Source organism: Vombatus ursinus, unplaced genomic scaffold, assembly GCF_900497805.2.
Source record: "Vombatus ursinus unplaced genomic scaffold, bare-nosed wombat genome assembly UNPS02014449.1, whole genome shotgun sequence".
In the NCBI taxonomy this organism is placed as follows: domain Eukaryota; kingdom Metazoa; phylum Chordata; class Mammalia; order Diprotodontia; family Vombatidae; genus Vombatus; species Vombatus ursinus.
The window spans coordinates 642,324-661,040 of NW_020954227.1; the positions used below are offsets into that span (position 1 = coordinate 642,324).

An 18,717-nucleotide genomic window follows, 5' to 3' on the forward strand; every position below is an offset into this window, starting at 1 on the left:
AGGTGACAACATGAGGTTAAGTGCGGGAAAGGCCTAAAGGCTGCACCTGCTTAGTTTGTGTTGTCCTGAAAAATGATCCTGGGGTTTTGGCCTTTCCCTTTAATCTTTTCCATTCTAGGTGCAGAAAGTTGAGTCTCTGATCCAACATGGAAGTGATAGCCATAGAAAGCTGGGAATCCAAAAGTCCAGGCCAATCCAGCAGCAAAGCTGTGAGGATCAAAGTTCTGGGAAATAGTCTGTCTGAGCTTTGGATTTGGAGTTGATAGAACTAATGAAGTGTAAGAATTGAGCTAAATTGTGAGCCTAATCCCCTCCTATCCCTAGAGGTTGAGGTGGTATGGGAGGAATGATGCCTAAAAGTGTTGGAGAAATGTTTATGTATTTGTTCTTGCTACTTCGTTGAAGTAAACATCCCTTTGTAAAATCTAATTCAATATTAATTGGTTAAATAGAACTGGGGTGCTAGTCAGAGACCCTAAAATAAGAGGAATACAGTTGATGGGGTTTTGAGCTAATGGCAATGAAGAGAGACTTCCCAATGCCTTTAGAGTACTAGAGAACCTGGTAGGAATAAAATTGCAACAAGTTTGACTCAGAGAGTGAGGCCAGAGTAACCATGTTACAGTTCTGTCTACCATAACATTATTGTTCCCAATGATATTGATTAGACTTTATAAATCTTGGACCAAAAAGCTGATTATTCCTTAGTGTACTGGTAAACCATTGTTAATTAAAGATATTCAAGCACTCATGGAAAAGAAAGGTACTGTAGGACTGAATAAATAAGCACACCTGAGTTTTCAAAAAAGGAAAGAGAACCTAATCTGTCAACTACAGGCAAGTGAATTTAACTTTAATTCCTAGAAAAAGTCTATAACAAATCATTAAAGAGGTGGTTAATGAACATCTAGCAAAGGAATTAGTAATTATAATTAACCAGCATGGATTCATCAAGAACAGGTAAAGCCAGATTAATCTTATTTTCTTTTTTTTTAACTTCATTAATTTATTTTGATTGATCAACAATCACTTCCATATGCAATCTTATTTTCTTTTAAAAGTTAGCTTGACAAACTATTAGATCTAAGGAGTGTGATTATAACAGCAGTGACTGGGGCACCCCTGAGTATAGCACTCTTGATTCTCTGGACTGAAGTAACTTCAATAGAATTGGACATGTGCTCTAGCTCTTTGCTGATGGATATGAACTATTCTAGGATAACACAGGTAACTCCTCATTGTTTCTCTGTGACTAAAGGACTGCAATCAAAAGAACCCTTCCTCACGCCACCCCATAGACTATATATGAGAATTGTAGAAACATCTGTGACTCTGAGAACTCTTTTTTTTTTTAGACCTCTAACAGGTGTGTGGGTAGAGGATTCCCTTCCCCTCCCACCCAGTACCAACGGCAGCTTGGAAATCTGAGATGGATTCCAAGTTCCTGGTTGACTTCTTCTGTCCTTTTGTTTCCATACACAGGTCAGTTACTAATGATCCTGAAAAGTGTACCTTTCCAGTTCTGTGATTACTGTTCATGATTTCCTGGGATCTGGGCTTCAGCTGATCAGAAGTAAGAGGATTTTCTTAACAGACCACTTCTTGGAGAATACCGCCACAAGGATCATCACATATCTGAAGGACTAAAAAAGCTACCCCTTGGCTGGCCAGGGTGTCTGGATCTTGGTATGGACAAAGAAGGTCCAAATTAAAAATGAAATATTTGGCAGTCTCATAAAGTCTGGTAACTTTCTGGGGAAAATATTATGAGTCTGATAGCTAATTTAGTGTTTTGTTTCCTATATTTACTTTTCAAGCCTTCTGTGTCTTAGGCATTTTCTGTGGCGGAGGAAATAAATAACTCTCCTATACTTGATACCCATATTGTACAATGAGTAGCCTTTCTTGAAGGGACTCCATTGCTCACATTTTGAAGAGACCCTACAAATGAGCCATTATTAAGCTTTGTTTTAGAGATTTCTCTGCAGTTATGCAAGGGTGAAAGCAGAGCCCAAGAATGAACCTCATTCCCTTTCTCCTTTCACATAAGCCTCATCCCCAAGATTACAATGGAATCTTTTTCATCTTAAATATTTCCCTTGGTGTGTTAAATGAACAGTTGTCCTGTACCTGATACCTATATTGTACAATGAGTATCTTTTCTAGAAAGGACCCCATTATTTACATTTTGGGGAAGCCCTAGACATGAGCCATTCCTCACTTTATGAGAGTGTTCCTTTAAGTTTTACTTTGGAGCAAAGGAAGCAGAAGAATGAAATCTTAACTCCGTATGAACCATGGTTCCCATGGACCCTCATGTTCTATGTGAATGAAATTTTCCTGGATTTTAACAAAGAATTTGATAAAGTAAATCATTCTATTCTTAAGGAAAAGCGGAAGAGATGTGAACTAAACGGTGATATATTTAGATGGATTGAGAACTAGTTTGAATCAATAAAATTAAGGGTTGGAAGAGAATGCAAAGACCACCTAGTCCAAGGTTGTGTAACCTGCGGTCTCGAGGCCACGTGTGGCCCTCTAGGTCCTCCAGTACAGCCCTTTGACTGAATCCAAAAAAATTGTTCATAATTCTGTGAAGTTTGGATTTAGTCAAAGGGCCACAATTGAGGAACTAAAGGGCCACATGTGGCCTTGAGGCTGTAGGTTCCCCACCCCTGACCTAGTTCAATCCATATGTAAAAGGAATCCAAAAGGATCTTGACATGCTAGAGCACTGGGCTGACTCTAAAAGACAAAATTTAATATGGATAAATATAATATCTCATGCTTGCATTAAAAAAAAATCAGCTCACACATTGATTATTACCTTTCAGTTGATTTCCCTGTCTCAAATTTTTCCCTCCCCCGGTCCATCCTCCTTTCAACTGTCAACTTCTTAAAGTAAGGTTCTGGTCATGTCACTCCCATATTCAATGAACTCCAATGGCTTCCTATTATGTTCAGGATCAATAAACTCCCCTGTTTGGCACTCAAAGCCCTTCACAACCTGCCCCTTCCAGCCTTTCCTATCTTCTTATGCCTTACTCCCTTCCTCCTCTATCCCATGTAGTCTTCAATCCAATGATACTGGCCTCCTTGATGATTCATGAACAAGACTACTCAGCAGAATTGAGCATAATCTTTCAGGGGAGGAGATGGTCATTCAATGAAATGGGGGACTTCCAAATTTTCCTGATGAATACATCAGAGCTCAACAGAAAATTTGATCTTCAAATGTGAGACTCAAGAGAGGCATAAAAAGGTAAACAATAGGAAAGAAAAACAAACAAACATGTTATTCAAAGGTTAAACTGTTTATATCCCTGCATGGGAAGATGATACTTGTAACTCTTGAGAACTGTATCTTTATTATGACATTTAGAAGGGTATATACATAGATAGAGGATGTGGGTCTAAGTTGACATTGACATGATGTTAGAAAATTAATTAAGGGGTGAAAAAAGTGTAAATTGCATCACATGAAAAGGTACAAAGACCTATTACAGTATAGGGAAAGAAGGGAGGGAGGTGAGCATTATTTGAACCTTACTCTTATTGGATTTGGCTCATACACATTTACTTGGGTATAGAAATCTATCTTAACCTAGAGGAAGTAGGAGAGGAAAGTGGAAAGAAAAGGGAGCAGGTGGATAGAAGGGAGGGCAGAAGAGAATGAAGAAGTAGCAAAAAGAGAAAGGGGGCAGATTGAGGGAGGCAGTGGTCAGAAGCAAAACACTTGTGAGGAGAGAAAGGGAAAACAGAAAGTGAAAAGCATAAATGGGAAAATAGGATGCAGAGAAAGACACAAATAGTAATTATAACTCTGAATGTGATAGCATAATCCTACAATATGTTGTTTATAAGAAACATGTTTCAAACAGAGAGATACACACAGAGTAAAGGTAAAAGGTTTTAGCAGAATATATTATGCTTCAGCTGAAGAAAAAAGGAGGGGTAGCAACCCTGATCTCAGACAAAGAAACAGCAAAAATAGATGTAATTAAAAGAGATAAGGCAGGAAACTGTATCTTACTAAAAGGTATCAAAGACAATAAAGTAATATCAATACTAACCATATGCACTGAGTAGTATAACATCCAAATTCTTAGAGGAGAAATTAAATGTTACAGGAAAAAATACACAGCAAAACTATCCTAGTGGGGGATATCCACCTTCCACTCTCAGAACTAGATAAATCTAACCACAAAATAAACAAGGAACATGTTAAGGAGGTGAATAGAGTTTTAGAAAAGTTAGATATGGTAGACCTCTGGAGAAAACTGAATGGGGATAGAAAGGACTATGCCTTTTTTTCAGTGGCACATGGCACCTATACAAAAATTGACTATGTATTATGGTGTGAAAACCTCACAAACCAGTTCAGAAAGGTAGAAATATTAAATGCATCCATTTCAGATCATGATGCAATAAAATTACATGTAATAAAGGGCCATGGAAAGATAGACTAAAGATTAATTAGAAACTAAATAATCTAATCCTAAAGAATGAGTGGCTCAAACAACAAATCATAGAAACAATCAATAACATCATCCAAGAGAATGACAATAATGAGACAACATACCAAAACTTATGGGATGCAGCCAAAGTAGTTCTTATGGGAAATTTTATATCCCTAAATGCTTGCATGAATAAAATAAAGAGGAGACTGAGAAGGGAATTTATAATTTTCATATAAATTGATATGATGTGTGAAATGAATATATTAATAATTTAGTTTTCTCAAGAGCTGTCTCCCTGGCTCAGGAGTCAGAGCTCACAATGCAGCTTAAACTGATTAATTAAAACTCTGACAATACTCACAATTAGTGGACCTTAAGTGAAGTGAATCAAAGATTGTAGAATCTGTTCCTGTTACAGATTCCTGACTCTGTACTCTAGGGGAGGTAGTCATGACCACCAAAGACTTGACATAAAACAGAACATAAAATGGAAGTGGACAGCAGAATAACACATATAACAATATTTTGGGGTGTATGTTATGTTGAAGAATTGTATTGTGAGACTTGTGGGTTTCTCATGGGAAACCACTAAATGATTGTTTGTAATCCACCTTCCCCCCTCCTTCCCCACATGTGATTTAAGTACATAACCTGTGCTTTCACTACAGCTAAGAGAACATTACTCACTCTGAAATTCATGTTGTGAAAGACTAACTATGTTTCCATCCATCCTACCTGGCCCCCTTCTTTTTGTATTCCCTCCTTTTACCCTGTCCTCCTCAAAAGTGTTTGCTTCTGATTACCCTCTCCCCCAAACTTCCCTTCCTTCTATCACCTTCCACCCCTGTCTCTTATTCCCTTCCACCTTATTTTCCTATAGAGTAAGATAGATTTCCACACCCAAGTGAGAGTAAGATTCACTCATTCTCTCTCACCTCCCCCCCTACCCTCCACTGTTAAAGCTTTTTCTAGCCTCTTTTATGTGAGATAATTTACTCCATTCTATCTCTCCATTTCTCCTTCTCCCAGTACAATCCTCTCTCACCCCTTAATTTTATTTTTTAGATATCATCCCTCCGTATTCAACTCGCCCTGTGCTCTCTGTCTATATATATATTCATTCCCTCCAACAACCCTAGTACTGAGAAAGGTCTTGTGACTTACAAATATCATCTTTCCATGTAGGAATGTAAATAGTTAAATTTTAGTAAGTCCCTTTTGATTTCTCTTTCCTGTTCACCTCTTCATGCTTCTCTTGAGCCTTGTATTTGAAAGTCAAATTTTCTATTCAGCTCTGTTCTTTTCATCAAGAATGCTTGAAAGTTCTCCATTTTTTGAATATCCATTTGTTCCCCTGAAGGATTGTACTCAGCTTTGCTGGGTAGGTGATTCTTGGTTTTCATCCTAGCTCCTTTGACCTCTGGAATATTGTATTCTAAGCCCTCAGATCCCTTAACGTAGAAGCTGCTAAGTCTTGTGTTATCCTGATTGTGTTTCCACAGTACTTGAATTGTTTCTTTCTGGCTGCTTACTATATTTTCTCCTTGACCTGGGAACTCTGGAATTTGACTATAATATTCCTAGGAGTCTTCCTTTGGGGATCTCTTTTAAGAGGTGATTGGTGGATTCTTTCCATTTCTATTTTACTCTCTGGTTCCAGAATCTGAGGGCAGTTTTCCTTGATAATTTCTTGAAAGATGTTATCTAGGCCCTTTTTTTAAATTATGGTTTTCAGGTATTTCAATAATTTTTAAATTATCTCTCCTGTATCTGTTTTCCAGGTCAGTTATTTTTCCAATGAGATATTTCACATTTTTTTCTATTTTTTCTTTCTTTTGGTTTTATTTTATAATTTCTTGATTTCTCATAGAGTCATTAGCTTCCATTTGTTCCATTCTAATTTTTAAGGAAGTATATTCTTCAGTGAGCTTTTGAACTTCCTTTTCCATTTGGCCAGTTCTGCTTTTTAAGGCATTCTTCTCCTCATTGACTTTTTGGACCTCTTTTGCCATTTGGGTTAGGCTATTTTTTAAGGTGTTATTTTCTTCAGTCTTCTTTAGCAAGCTGTTGACTTGTTTTTCATGATTTTCTTGCATCACTCTCGTTCCTCTTCCCAATTTTTCCTCTACTTCTCTTACTTGATTTTCAAAATCCTTCTTGAGCTTTTCCATTGCCTGAGACCAATTAATATTTTTCTTGGAGGTTTTGGATGTACGAGTTTTGACTTTGTTGTCTTCTTCTGGTTGTATGTTTTGATCTTCTTTGTCACCAAAGTAAGATTCTATGGTCTAACTTTTTTTTTTTTGCACTGTTTGCTCATGTTCCCAGACAATTACTTGACTTTTTAACTCTTTGCTAACTCTCTGCTTCCAGTGTGGAAGGTGTACTGTCTCAGGCTTCAGGAGTTTTGAGCATCTGTTTTCAGAGATACTTCTAGAGACCTGTAAATTTTCAGTTCTTCCAAGGTGGTATGATCAAAGGAGAGATTTTTGGTCCTTTCCTGGCCTGTGCTCTGGTCTATGAGTGACCACAAGCACTCTTTTCTGCCTTGGAACTGTAAGGAGAGGGAATCCTCTCCACAGCCACCACAAGCTCCACCACACTAGTGCTTTTCCTCGCCCTAGAACTGCCACCCAAGACTGTGACCCAGATCCAAGCACGGGCAAAGCAAGAGAATCCTTCACCAGCAGGGAGATCCCTGCAATCCCCCTCTGATCAGCCACTCAATCCCTGCACAGTCTGTGGGCTGAGAGCCCTGGAAGCAACCTCTGCTGCTGTGGCAGCTGCCCTAGGCCTGCCGTAGGGCTAGGCCTGGACTGTGTTCCTCTCTCACAGAGGTACAACAGATCTTTCCCATTCACCTTCTAAGTTGTCTTTGGCATTTGTGGGTTGAAAAGTCTGGAAACCACCATAGCTGCCCATGATTCAATCTCTTGAGGCCTGCTCTGGGTTTGCTCTGGCCCTGTCTTTGCCTGTGTGGCCCACACTGAACTATGCTCCTTTCCCAGACACGCGCAACAGACCTTTCTTATCAACCATCAAGTTGTCATGGGCTGGAAATTTTTTTCACTCTGTCTTTTTGTGGGTTCTGCTGCTCTAGCATTTGTTTAGAGTCATTTTTACAGGTATTTGGAGGGGTTTGAGGGAGAGCTCAAGCAAGTCACTGCTTTTACTCTGCCATCTTGGTTCCGCACCCCTTCCCCCTCCCCCCTCATCAGAAGTTTTTAAGAGGTGGACATAGGGTGAAGCCTTGAGCTCTTCAGTATGGGGAGAAGGGATAGGTGCTGCCAGATTTTTTCCAGAAGTCCTAGCTCACTTGACTAACAAGTCCAACTCCCCCAGCTCTCCATTAAGGGCCTAGCTTCAGATCAAACCTGGCTTTTCATTGTGAGGAATGCTTCAGAGCTCCTTTTCTTGATCCAGATCACTTTTATAAGGGCTAGGTTTTTTTTTGTTGTTGTTTGTTTATTTTGTTTTGTTTTTTGGCACATGGATTTAGCTTTTGTGGCCATCTTTTTTCTTGAAATGCAGGGCTGGTTACGGCCTGTAGTTTTTCTCTCCTCTCTGTTATAAATACGGTCTGAGCTATGGACTGCGGGGGTTTTTATTTTTGCACTCAGTAAAAAAAAAATGTTTTTTGCATTAAGAGTTGCCTGGTGATTGGCTTTGTGCATGGTTAAACCAGTTGAAATTAACTTTTTAATTGGGCACTTGGATGGAATTATGGAATGCTTATTTCTTATAATTCAAGTGAATTGCTAGCACAATGTGTAATAATTGTAGTTGTGAACTTGTATTTTGTGTATTTATGTTGTTATATTCCCTTATAGTATATTTGTGTATTGTGTACTTGTTAATTAAGTGGTGTTATTGTCTTTGAGTGTATACCTTTAACATGGGACATGTGTGGTAAAGGAGGTGAGGATGTGTGGTAAAGGCATGGGGAAAGATACAGCAGTTACTATTAACAAACCCCCAGAATAAACATGTGCCTTTCAAATGTATAAGAAATATAGCTTTGACTGTCCCTCATATTGCCAGAATTGGATTGATTTGACTTGTGATGACTCTAAACTTTGCTGGCCTCTTTGGGGCAGCTTTGATAAGACCAGATTAGAGTATTTAAGGCAGAAACTGATGAATAAGGAAACAGCTTCTTGAGTGGGACAGCTATAATATAATATAATTATATATGCATATATAATAATGATATAATTACATGATAATAATATAATATAATATAATTATATATATATAATATAATATAATGGTACTCGGGGCAAGGGAAAAGTGTGAGGGATTGTCTGATGTTGGTTACGTGCCATGTGGGGGTTGTGGCAAGATGGGGCAGGGACAAGATATTAAGAAGTAACCGGAGCTTACGCTCCCGAGGCAGGGGGCTGTGCCATGTGGAGTTGTGGTGAACTGGGATAGGAACTGGATACGGGGAAGTAACCGGAGCTCATGCTCCTGAGGCAGGGGGCTGTACCATGTGGAGTTGTGGTGAACTGGGATAGGAACAGGATACAGGGAAGTAGCCGGAGCATGTGCTCCTGAGGCAGGGGGCTGTGCCACATGGGAGTGGGACAGCAGAGAAGGAGCTTCCTTTGTCACATCCTCTCCCTTGGTGCAGTGCTAACCCCAGACATCCCTTTCCGGTATCTGATCCTACAATCAGTCACTAGTAGGCGGGCTGAGGAGGAGGGGCTAGGAAGATATATAAGGGGCGGCAGGATCGGAGCTCTCTCTCTTGCTCTTGCTTTCCTGCTTGGCCTTGCTGTGATGGCCTCTGAATAAAGTTCGAGTGCTTGCACCTCCCGATCGGCTCGTCTCTATGTTTATCCGGGTGGGCTCCGAAGACTGGTAAGTATGACCCTGGCAGCCTGCTCCTGTTAGGAGGAGAGTGCACGGCGCGACCGGCACAGAAAAGCATAGGTCTGAATTAGAATTAGTGAAAGAAAGGATTAAATCATTTGAAAATCTCCTTAACAACCCCCCAACTACCTAAAATATACTCACCTTTAGCAAAAGACTACACCAGTTTCCCTGTTTCTATGTTCCCTTTCAAAGTGCAAGCCATAGTTCTCCCAGGAAAACACCCTGAGGAGAGTAGTTTGATTAGGACCTAGGGTTTCAAGCCCTGGCAGTGTGGAGAACTCCAGGCTATTGCTGAGGAGTACCTCAGTCCCAGGGTGGAACCCATAGGCTTTGCTGAGCAGTTCCAACTAACCCGGTATTCATACAGACCTGGGTGTCCAGATTGTGTCAACTCATGGTTGCCCTAGTCAGGAAGGGGGAGACTAAGAATTGGTGTCAAAAGGCTGGCTAGGAAGACCCAGAGGAGGATCTTAGGATAGACTGGGACTTGGAGGGCCAAGGTAAAGAGCACTACCAACTTGCCCAAGTTATGGGTGAAAAGCTCCTTGCATTCCCCTGACCCACTGAGTTAACAAAAGTCCAAAATACTAAACAGGACCCTGGGGAAACTGTCAGTTTTATGACAGACTTGCCCAAGCATTTGATATCAATTCCTGGCTCCAGCATGATAGTGCAGTAGGGCAAATTCAGTTTGTTTCCTACTTTCTTAACAATCTTCACCCACCCATCTCTAAGCTAATTAAGGTATTTCTGATTGACAACACTCTGACAACTCACCTTGGGACTGCAGCATGGCTGGCAGCTACTCTGGCAGAGGAGAATAAAGACAGTAAAAAGGAACCTAGAGAAGCAAAAAAGAAATTTTTTTCTTACAGCCCCTCTGCAGCAGCTGTAGCCCACTCCTTACCATCCCCAACACATCCCCTATTGTCTCTGGCAGTCCTTCCCTGTACCATCAAAATCAAACAGGCTAGGAGTTTGTTTTAATTTAGAAAATTTGGCCGCTGGAGGAAAGTCTGTAAAATAACGACTGGGGTAGATACTGAAGAGAAAAAAAAGGAAGCACCCTAAAAAGAATTGAGGGACCCTCCCTGCAATCCCAATCACTCAGCATTAGTAGGCTTCAGGGAGCGCTGGCAGGAGGGCTGGCAAAAGGAGGGGTTGTACAGGTGATGCCCATAATCCCCATGACTCCTGTTAGAGATATTTCCTTGCTCATGCAGCTGCAAGAGGCATTGCTCTAGTTGACACTGGTGCCACACTCTCAGTTTTAAACCCCTCTGCCTTCCCCACTAGCCTCCCCCAGAGTCAAGAGTGTATCTCAGTTGTGGGGATTGCTAATAAGACCGTTGTAGCCCATATCTCAGAACCATTCTCCCTTTTTATTGGAGAGATCAAGGTTTTTCATCCTTTTGTCCTGGTCCTTGAGGCTGCTAGACAGGCTTCATTTGACCCAGGATGGACCACTTCCTTGTGTCTTTTATCCCCAATATACTCCTTAACCCCTTTCAATAATCCATCTCTCAACCAAGTTCCCTCCAGCTTACAGATTTCAGATATTACTGATTTGTTATTGTTTCAGGTCAGTTATCAGTGTCCCACCTATTGTTGTGCAGTTAGCTTTCCCATCTGATTTATTCACATCTGAGAAGGAGGGAATGTAGTTAGTGTTAGTATATTCAATCTTGCCACTTATTTACCCAAGGTAGAAAATGAGGATGAGACTTTAGACCATGACTGTGTAATTTACTTGGATATCTTGATTTCCCCAGGAGGACCTGAAGGAAACTCCCTTAGGGTGAGTGGACTTTGACTGGTATACTGATAGATCTGGCCTCAGAAATGAGGAAAGAGACTTAGTTACCAGTTATGGCATCACCATTACCACAGAAGTGGTTGACGCTTCATCACTCCTGATGCCCATTCGGCAGAGCAAGCCAACCTTGCAGTAGCCAGAGCTTGTGCATTAGGAAAATGAAAAAGTATTAATATATACACTGATAGCATTTGGGGTGGTACAAGACTTTGGGATGCTATGGAAACATCGGGGCTTCCTCACTTCCTCAGGACAGCCCATTAAAAATCAGAAATGGGTTTCCCATCTATTAGACTATTACTTTCCCAAGCTATAGCAGTAATTAAAATTCCAGGACACAGTCGAGAAAACAGCATTCATGCCTGTGGAAACGACTTGGCTGACCAAGCAGCTAAAACTACAGCTTTAACTCCTCAAATTCCTAAGGTACAAGTCCCCATAAATACTGCCTTAGTAAGTCCATCTTGCTCTGAAGGCCTGCCTAAGCCTCCTAGCCTAACAAAAGAAGATAGCTACTGCCCAGAAAAGAATGCTTATCACAAAGAAAGATAAACTTCAAAAGGAAGGATGTAAGTTTGATAAACTGTGGGATTATGGGTCTGCCCAAATGGACTTACAGTACTCCCTAAGAACTTATCCCTCCTTATGATGGAACACCTTTATTCATTCAGCAACCAGGAACCAAACAAGCTAGTGGCACTAGCTCAAAAATATCATTCAGGAAGTTTTTACAGAGCCAATGTCACTGCTTATGAGATACGTTCCACCTGCCCCAAGCATAATGTATCCAAACCTCTGAAGCCTGCTTGTAGCCAGTTTCCTCTCCTAGATGGACCCTTTAAAACCTGGCAGATCGACTTTATTCAACTGCCACCTGCCCTTGGATACAAATATGTTTTGGTTATGGTCTGTATGTTTTCCTGGTGGTTGGAAATGTTCTCCTGTCATACTGCCTCTGGGGTAGCAAAAATTCTCTTAGAAAAAAATCATTCTATTTGGGGGGGGTCCCTAAAGAAATACATAGTGGTAGAGGTACCGTTTCACAGGAGTTTCATTAGCTAAGCTACTTTCATCCTGGCCAATTACTCAGCACCTCCACTATGCCTATCACCCCCAGTCATCAGGAATGGTTGAAAGAGTTAATGGGATACTTAAAACCTCCCTTGCTAAACTCTCTGAGGAGCTAGGTATTTCCTGGCCTAAAACCCTACTTTTAGCCCTGTTAAGCCAGGTCTAGACCATTTGGTTCCCATCAGCTCAGTCCCTATGAGATAGTAACAGGATGCTCAATGCTGTTGTACCCATGAGTGGGAAGTATAGCAGCCAAAGGCTCTCTGCTACAATACTGCATTGGGTTAGCTCAGAAGATATCAGAGACTTACCAACTTGTCTCATAGTCCCATTGTTTAGAAACTCCAACTGAAACAGCCCCAGATCTAACCTGGTGACTGGGTGTAATGGAGACATGAGCTCTGAAAACACTCCTTGTAGCCATGGTGGAAAGGCCTCTTTGCAGTCCTGCTCACTACCTCCACTGTAGCCAAACTCTTGGGAGTGGAGTCCTGGTTTCACCTGTCACATCTCAAAAGGGCAGTATTACCCACTTGGGATTTCAGAACTCGTGGGTGACCTGACTCTAAAGATTAAATGGGGTCTAAAGCAGCCTATATCTGAGGTAGACAGCTGTTCCCAAGACCCCCAGAATGAGAAGAAGACAACTGCTGATGTAGATCACCAACCCAAGAAACCGGACATGGGCTAAGGTTTGCAGTTACTTCCTCTATGAACTACGCCTTTTTTTCTCCTTGCTACTGTCCCCTCAATCTCTTAATGTTCAGAGAAGTAGTAGTTTTTTCTTTCTTTCACTTTTGTGTGGTACTTATCTCCTCAAGTTGTGATTTAAGTTGTGATTAATGAAAATTTTGCTATTTCAGGTAAAAATTCCCAAATTTACTTTGAGTTTTGATTGCAGGGATAGTTGTCTGAATTGTCACAAAACCAATAAAAGAAAGTGGCATATGTGTCAGTTTGAGGACTGCTAAGGTGAATATCTGTTCCTGGGAAAGGTTGTAAGGACAATTTAGGACACAGCCTAGATATAATCCTCCTGATTTTATTTCCTCATTGTGTTATTTCCTTTCCAGAAAAGGAAAATTCTCACCTGGTTAATCCTGTGCAATGCTTTAACACTGTGTAACTACCTGATTGGCTGTCAGATGTGACTTATGTGTGGAATCAAGCAGAGCTAAGGAAGTTTTTCCCATGTTATATGATAACCCTGTCCCTCTTTTTTTCCTTTCACAGCAAATTTCTATGATCAAGAAATTTTTTGAAATTATGTTTCAAATAAATGTTCCTCATTGACCTTCAAGAGTTGTTCTGATGTTTTTGGTTGAAAGGAGGAAATGACAGGTGAATTTATAATTTTCATATAAATTGATATGATATGAGAAATGAATATACTAATAATTTAGTTTTCTCAAGAGCTGCCTCTCAGAGCTCACAATGCAGCTTAAACCTATTAATCAAAACTTTGACAACACTCACAATCATTGGACCTTAAGTGAAGCAAATCAAAGATTGTAGAACCTGATCCTATCACAGAACTCTGGTTCTGTACTCTAGGGGAGGTGGTCACAATTCCCAAAGACTTGTCTCCAGAATTACCGTATTGTGGGACTTGTGGGTTTCTCATGGGAAGCCACTAAATGATTATTTGTAATCCACCTTCTCCCTTCCTTTCCCACTTGTGATTTAAGTATATAACCTATGCTTTTATTTCAGCTAAGAGAACATTTCTCATTCTGAAACTGATTAATTAAACTACTTGATTACTGGCACTCCTGTCTCTAGGCCAGCTTTGTGTGGCTCTGAACATTCTCAGGTGTCTCAGTAAAAATCCTGTTAACAAGACCAAAGAATTGGGCTTGCAACCAAAAAAACTAGGAAATGAACAAATTAAAAATCCCCAATTAAATACCAAATTAGAAATTCTGAAAATCAAAGGAGAGATTAATAAAATTGAAATTAATAAAACTATTGAACTAATAAATAAAACTAAGGGCTAGTTTTGTGGAAAAAAGAATAAATAGATAAGCCTTTGGTTAATTCATTTAAAAAAAAAGAAAGAAGAAAACCAAATTACCAGCATCAAAAATGAAAAGGGTGATTTCACCACCAATGAAGAAACATTTTATTATTAAATTATTTAAAACAATAATTAGGAGCCATTTTGCCCAATGGAATGACAATCTGCCAGTCTAAATGAAATGGATGAATACTTATAAAAATATAAATTGCTCAGATTAACAGAAGAAGAAATAAAATAAAGTAACCCCATTTCAGGAAAAGAAATTGAACAAGCTGTTGGTGAACTTCCTAAGAATCTCTAGGGCCAGATGGATTCACAAGTGAATTCTACCAAGCATTTAAAAAACAATTAATTCTAATACTATAGAAACTATTTGGAAAAGTAGGCAAAGAAGGAGTCCTACCAAATTCTTTCTATAATATAAATATAGTGCTGATACCTAAAACAGGAAAAACCAAAATAGAGAAAGAAAATAGACCAATTTCCCTAATGAACATAGATGTAAAAAATTTAAATAAAATATTAGCAAGGAGATTACAGCAAATTATCATGAGGATAATACACTAAAACCAGGTAGGATTTATACTAGAAATGCAGGGCTGGTTCAATATTAGGAAAACTATCAGCATAATTGACCATATCAATGACAAAACTAACAGAAATCATACGATTTTCTCAATAGATGCAGAAAAAGCATTTGACAAAGTGCAACACCCATTCATATTAAAAACACTAGAGAGCATAGGAATAAATGGAGTTTTCCTTAAAATGATGAGTAACATCTACCTAAAACCATCATCAAGCATTATATGTAATGGGGGTAAGCTAAGAAGCATTCCCAATAAAATCAGGGGTGAAACAAGGATGCCCATTATCACCACTGTTATTTAATATTGAACTAGAAATGTTAGCTTTAGTAATAAGAAAAAAGAAATGGAAGGATTAGAATAGGCAATGAAGAAACAGAGCTATCATTCTTTGCAGATGATATGATGGTATACTCAGAAAATCCTAGAGTCAACTAAAAAACTATTTGAAATAATTAAGAATTTTAGCAAAGTTGCAGGATATAAAATAAACCCATGTAAATCATTAGCATTTCTTTATATTACTAACAAAGCCCAGCAGCAAGAGGTAAGTAACTGTAGACACCATAAAATATTTGGGAATCTATTTGCCAAGACAAACCCAGGAACTATATGAACACAATTACAAAACACTCTTCACACAAATAAAGTCTGATCTAAATACTTGGAAAAATGTCAGTTGCTCATGGGTAGGCTGAGGTAATATAATAAAAATGACAACTCTACCTAAAACAATTTACTTATTTAGTGCCATACCAATTAAACTACCAAAAATTATTTTATAGCATTAGAAAAAATTATAACAAAACTCATCTGGAAGAACAAAAAGTCCAGAATATGAAGGGAATTAATGACCAAGATAAGGTCAAAATGGGTACATGAGTTAGACATATAGGATCTCTCCTCCCTTCTCCTCTCCTCCTTTCCCGTGTCCTCCTCTACTTTTCTCTGTTCTCTCCTCCCCTCCTCTCTCCTCCCTTCTTCTCCTCTGTCCTCCCCTCCCTTTCCCCTCTTCTCTTTCCTGTCCTGTCCTCTCTTTTCTTTGCCTCTCCTCTCCCTCCTCTTTCTTTCTCAAGACCAAGACCAGTTAGATATGTTATTGCATTTGAATGCCTTCCCAACTTGCTCTAGGATAAACTGTATCTATTTTTTTCATATTTTACTGTTCTTCTCTATACCAGTCTCTGTAGTTGACTGTCCATTGAGGTTACAAACTTGAAGATTCTTTACCCTTTTGCTGCATTGTAGATTGAATGACTTGGTATATACTTTCCATCATATTCTACCACTACTAAATTGCAGTTCTAGTCTCTGCAACCATCCTTGCTAGATGTTTTTAGGTTTCTCAATTTTTTATTTTTTGCAGCTACACATGCTGTGTCTTTAGGATTTTCTAACATTTTATCTTTTTATTTTATTTCAGGTACCTGCCTCTGTTCTAAGGCTTCAGTCAAATTCCTGAGTCCTATATCTCCTGTTTCTTCTGCAGGGGGATGTTGGTCCTGCCCTAGGGAAAAATCCCAACCTACGTCTTTGGAGACTCCTATTAGCATCTATAACGATTTCTGGTGCTTCTAATGTTTTTTTTTTTTTATCTCAAGTGAATTCTAATAATTTTCTTCAGATTCTCCCTCATTAATTAACTTCATTTTAACTTTTAGCATTTAGCATTCTCTTATCCTCTTTGAAACACTTACTAATAAGTTAATAATTATTTTCTAAAACTCTTCTTATTAGGAATTTTAGAAGGGCCTATATCCTTAGGTAATTTATAGAAAACCAATCAAGTTTTGTCTTTCTTCTCTTATCTCTTAGTACTTCACATCTCCCTAAATTATCAGTACCATTTCACAAAAGGCTTTCTATGTCTATCTGTCAAGTAATACTCTCTTAACTAGGAATCCTCTGTGTGTTTCTGTCTGCATTGCTAAGAACCAGTGCTCTTGGGATACAGCACCTAGATTACTTATATTGTCCTCTAAATTTAATAATAACTATAATTTATCAATAGATATTAATATTTAAAAATTAAACAATAAGAAATATGTTGGGAAATTAGTCTGACATGAAAATAAAACACTGGAAAACTTTTTTTTTCAAACCTTTTATTTCCTTTAGTAGATCTTTGTGATGTTAGGGTATATAATAATTACAAGATGGAATATCTCTCCAGTGAGTCCTTGCCAATGCAAAGGATATTCCAATAAATCCTGAACAACCCCCTTCTGCATTGCATAAATTAGGAACTGTGGGCATGAGTACCCAGCTTTTCCAAATCTTTCCCTAGTTTGACTTGATCAGCCCAATTTGGATTCTCACTGGCAGGTCAGGGTTCCCGGATAGGGTAGCCATGCTTCCGCAACTCCCTCTCATGGCCCCAGGAGTTATATTTATGTGGCAAAACTGAATCTCTACTACTCACAGGTACTGTTCCTGAACTCTTGTCAGTATAGTTTCCATTTAAACAAATCAGCCAAGATGACACCATTAACTCTTAATCAGGAAACATTTATTACACAGAATGGCCATAACAGTCCACTCTTAAACATGAGTCACTCTCTCTCACCCTTGTATATAGTATATATGTACAATGTACCTAGTATATACAATATACATCCACTTAGAGGAGTTGGCACAAACATAAAGAATACTAACCAGGAGACACATGCCTAGGGAAACTCATGCACCCAGGGCAACTTATGACTATACTTAAGACCTTGATATTCTTGGTCTCCTTGTGGAACAGTCTGCACCTAAGTCAACTGCTGAGTGGGGTCAATTCACCACTGACTTCTCTACTCAAATTATGCCTTAGCTGGGCTCTAAGGCAGTATTGTACTCCTTTGAGAAGCAGTTTCCTGAAGCCTGAGATCTGCAGAGTGACTCAAGTCACCTATCTTGGCTGGGCTTTAAGGAATTTCTTTCTCTCAAACCATAAGTGGCAATAAAAGGGCATGGGATGTTCTATCTAGGAACATCCCATATAGATCATTACAGTGCCCAGAAACTAAAAGACTGAAGATTCTAGGGAAATGAGATCCCAGACCCAAACTGAAGCACCATGATTTTGTGCAGGGAGTGTGAATAGGTACCTACTGGCAGCTTAGTCACTTACTACCCAGATCTGTGTCACACAGGATAGGCTGAGGAGGAAATCTGATCCAGGAGTGGTGTTTTAGTGTAGGAAGAGGTCAAGGGCCCTAGACTATATAATGAGCAAGGAACAAGTTCAGAAACAAGCAGCAGCTGTATGGCTCTGATCCCAGGAGCACAACTGGGCCTTTGCCCCAATCTCTATCCAGTATGAAATTTACAGTGAAGTAACCAGGAAAGGAATCCCAGACCAAAGCAAAGTCTTCAGTTCTGTCACTTTGAACCTTCAAAGCTTGCTAACTGACTGACAGTGGCTGAGATCAGTGACAGTCTTCTGGAACTTCCAGTCAGGGACAGGTACACAGGAATGTTATTCAGACCCAAACTTGGGCCAGGAACTTGCTAAATTCAAGACAGGAAGGCAGTGATAAGATTTTGCCCCAGATCAGACCAAAACTTAAAGGGCTGCTCCTGAGGTATCCCTGAGATTTTAAACAAACACAAAATTCAAAACCTCCCTCCCCCAACAAAGCAATAGAAGGACTGAAGAAGAAATAATCTCAGGCTAGATATTCTTTTTGAGAAGAGTACAGATCCCAGACCTAACATAAAAACCAAAGTCAACAGGTAGGCTGGGATAATAAGAAAATAAAAAAAGAATCCCACCATAAAGAATTATTATGGTAACAGGGAAGCCTAAAAACTGCAAGCAAAGACAAAAAAAAAAAAAGCTTGGACACAAGTCCAGTCAGAATGCCTGGAAGAGATGAAGCAAGAATTAAAAGAAAAAGC

The 18,717-nt window shown here is 39.4% G+C and overlaps 1 pseudogene; it reads left to right on the forward strand.

Annotated features, from left to right (window-relative positions):
* LOC114042431 overlaps positions 1–7,263 on the forward strand; it is a 49,704-nt pseudogene extending 42,441 nt beyond the window's left edge.
* The last annotated feature ends 11,454 nt before the right edge of the window (positions 7,264–18,717 follow it).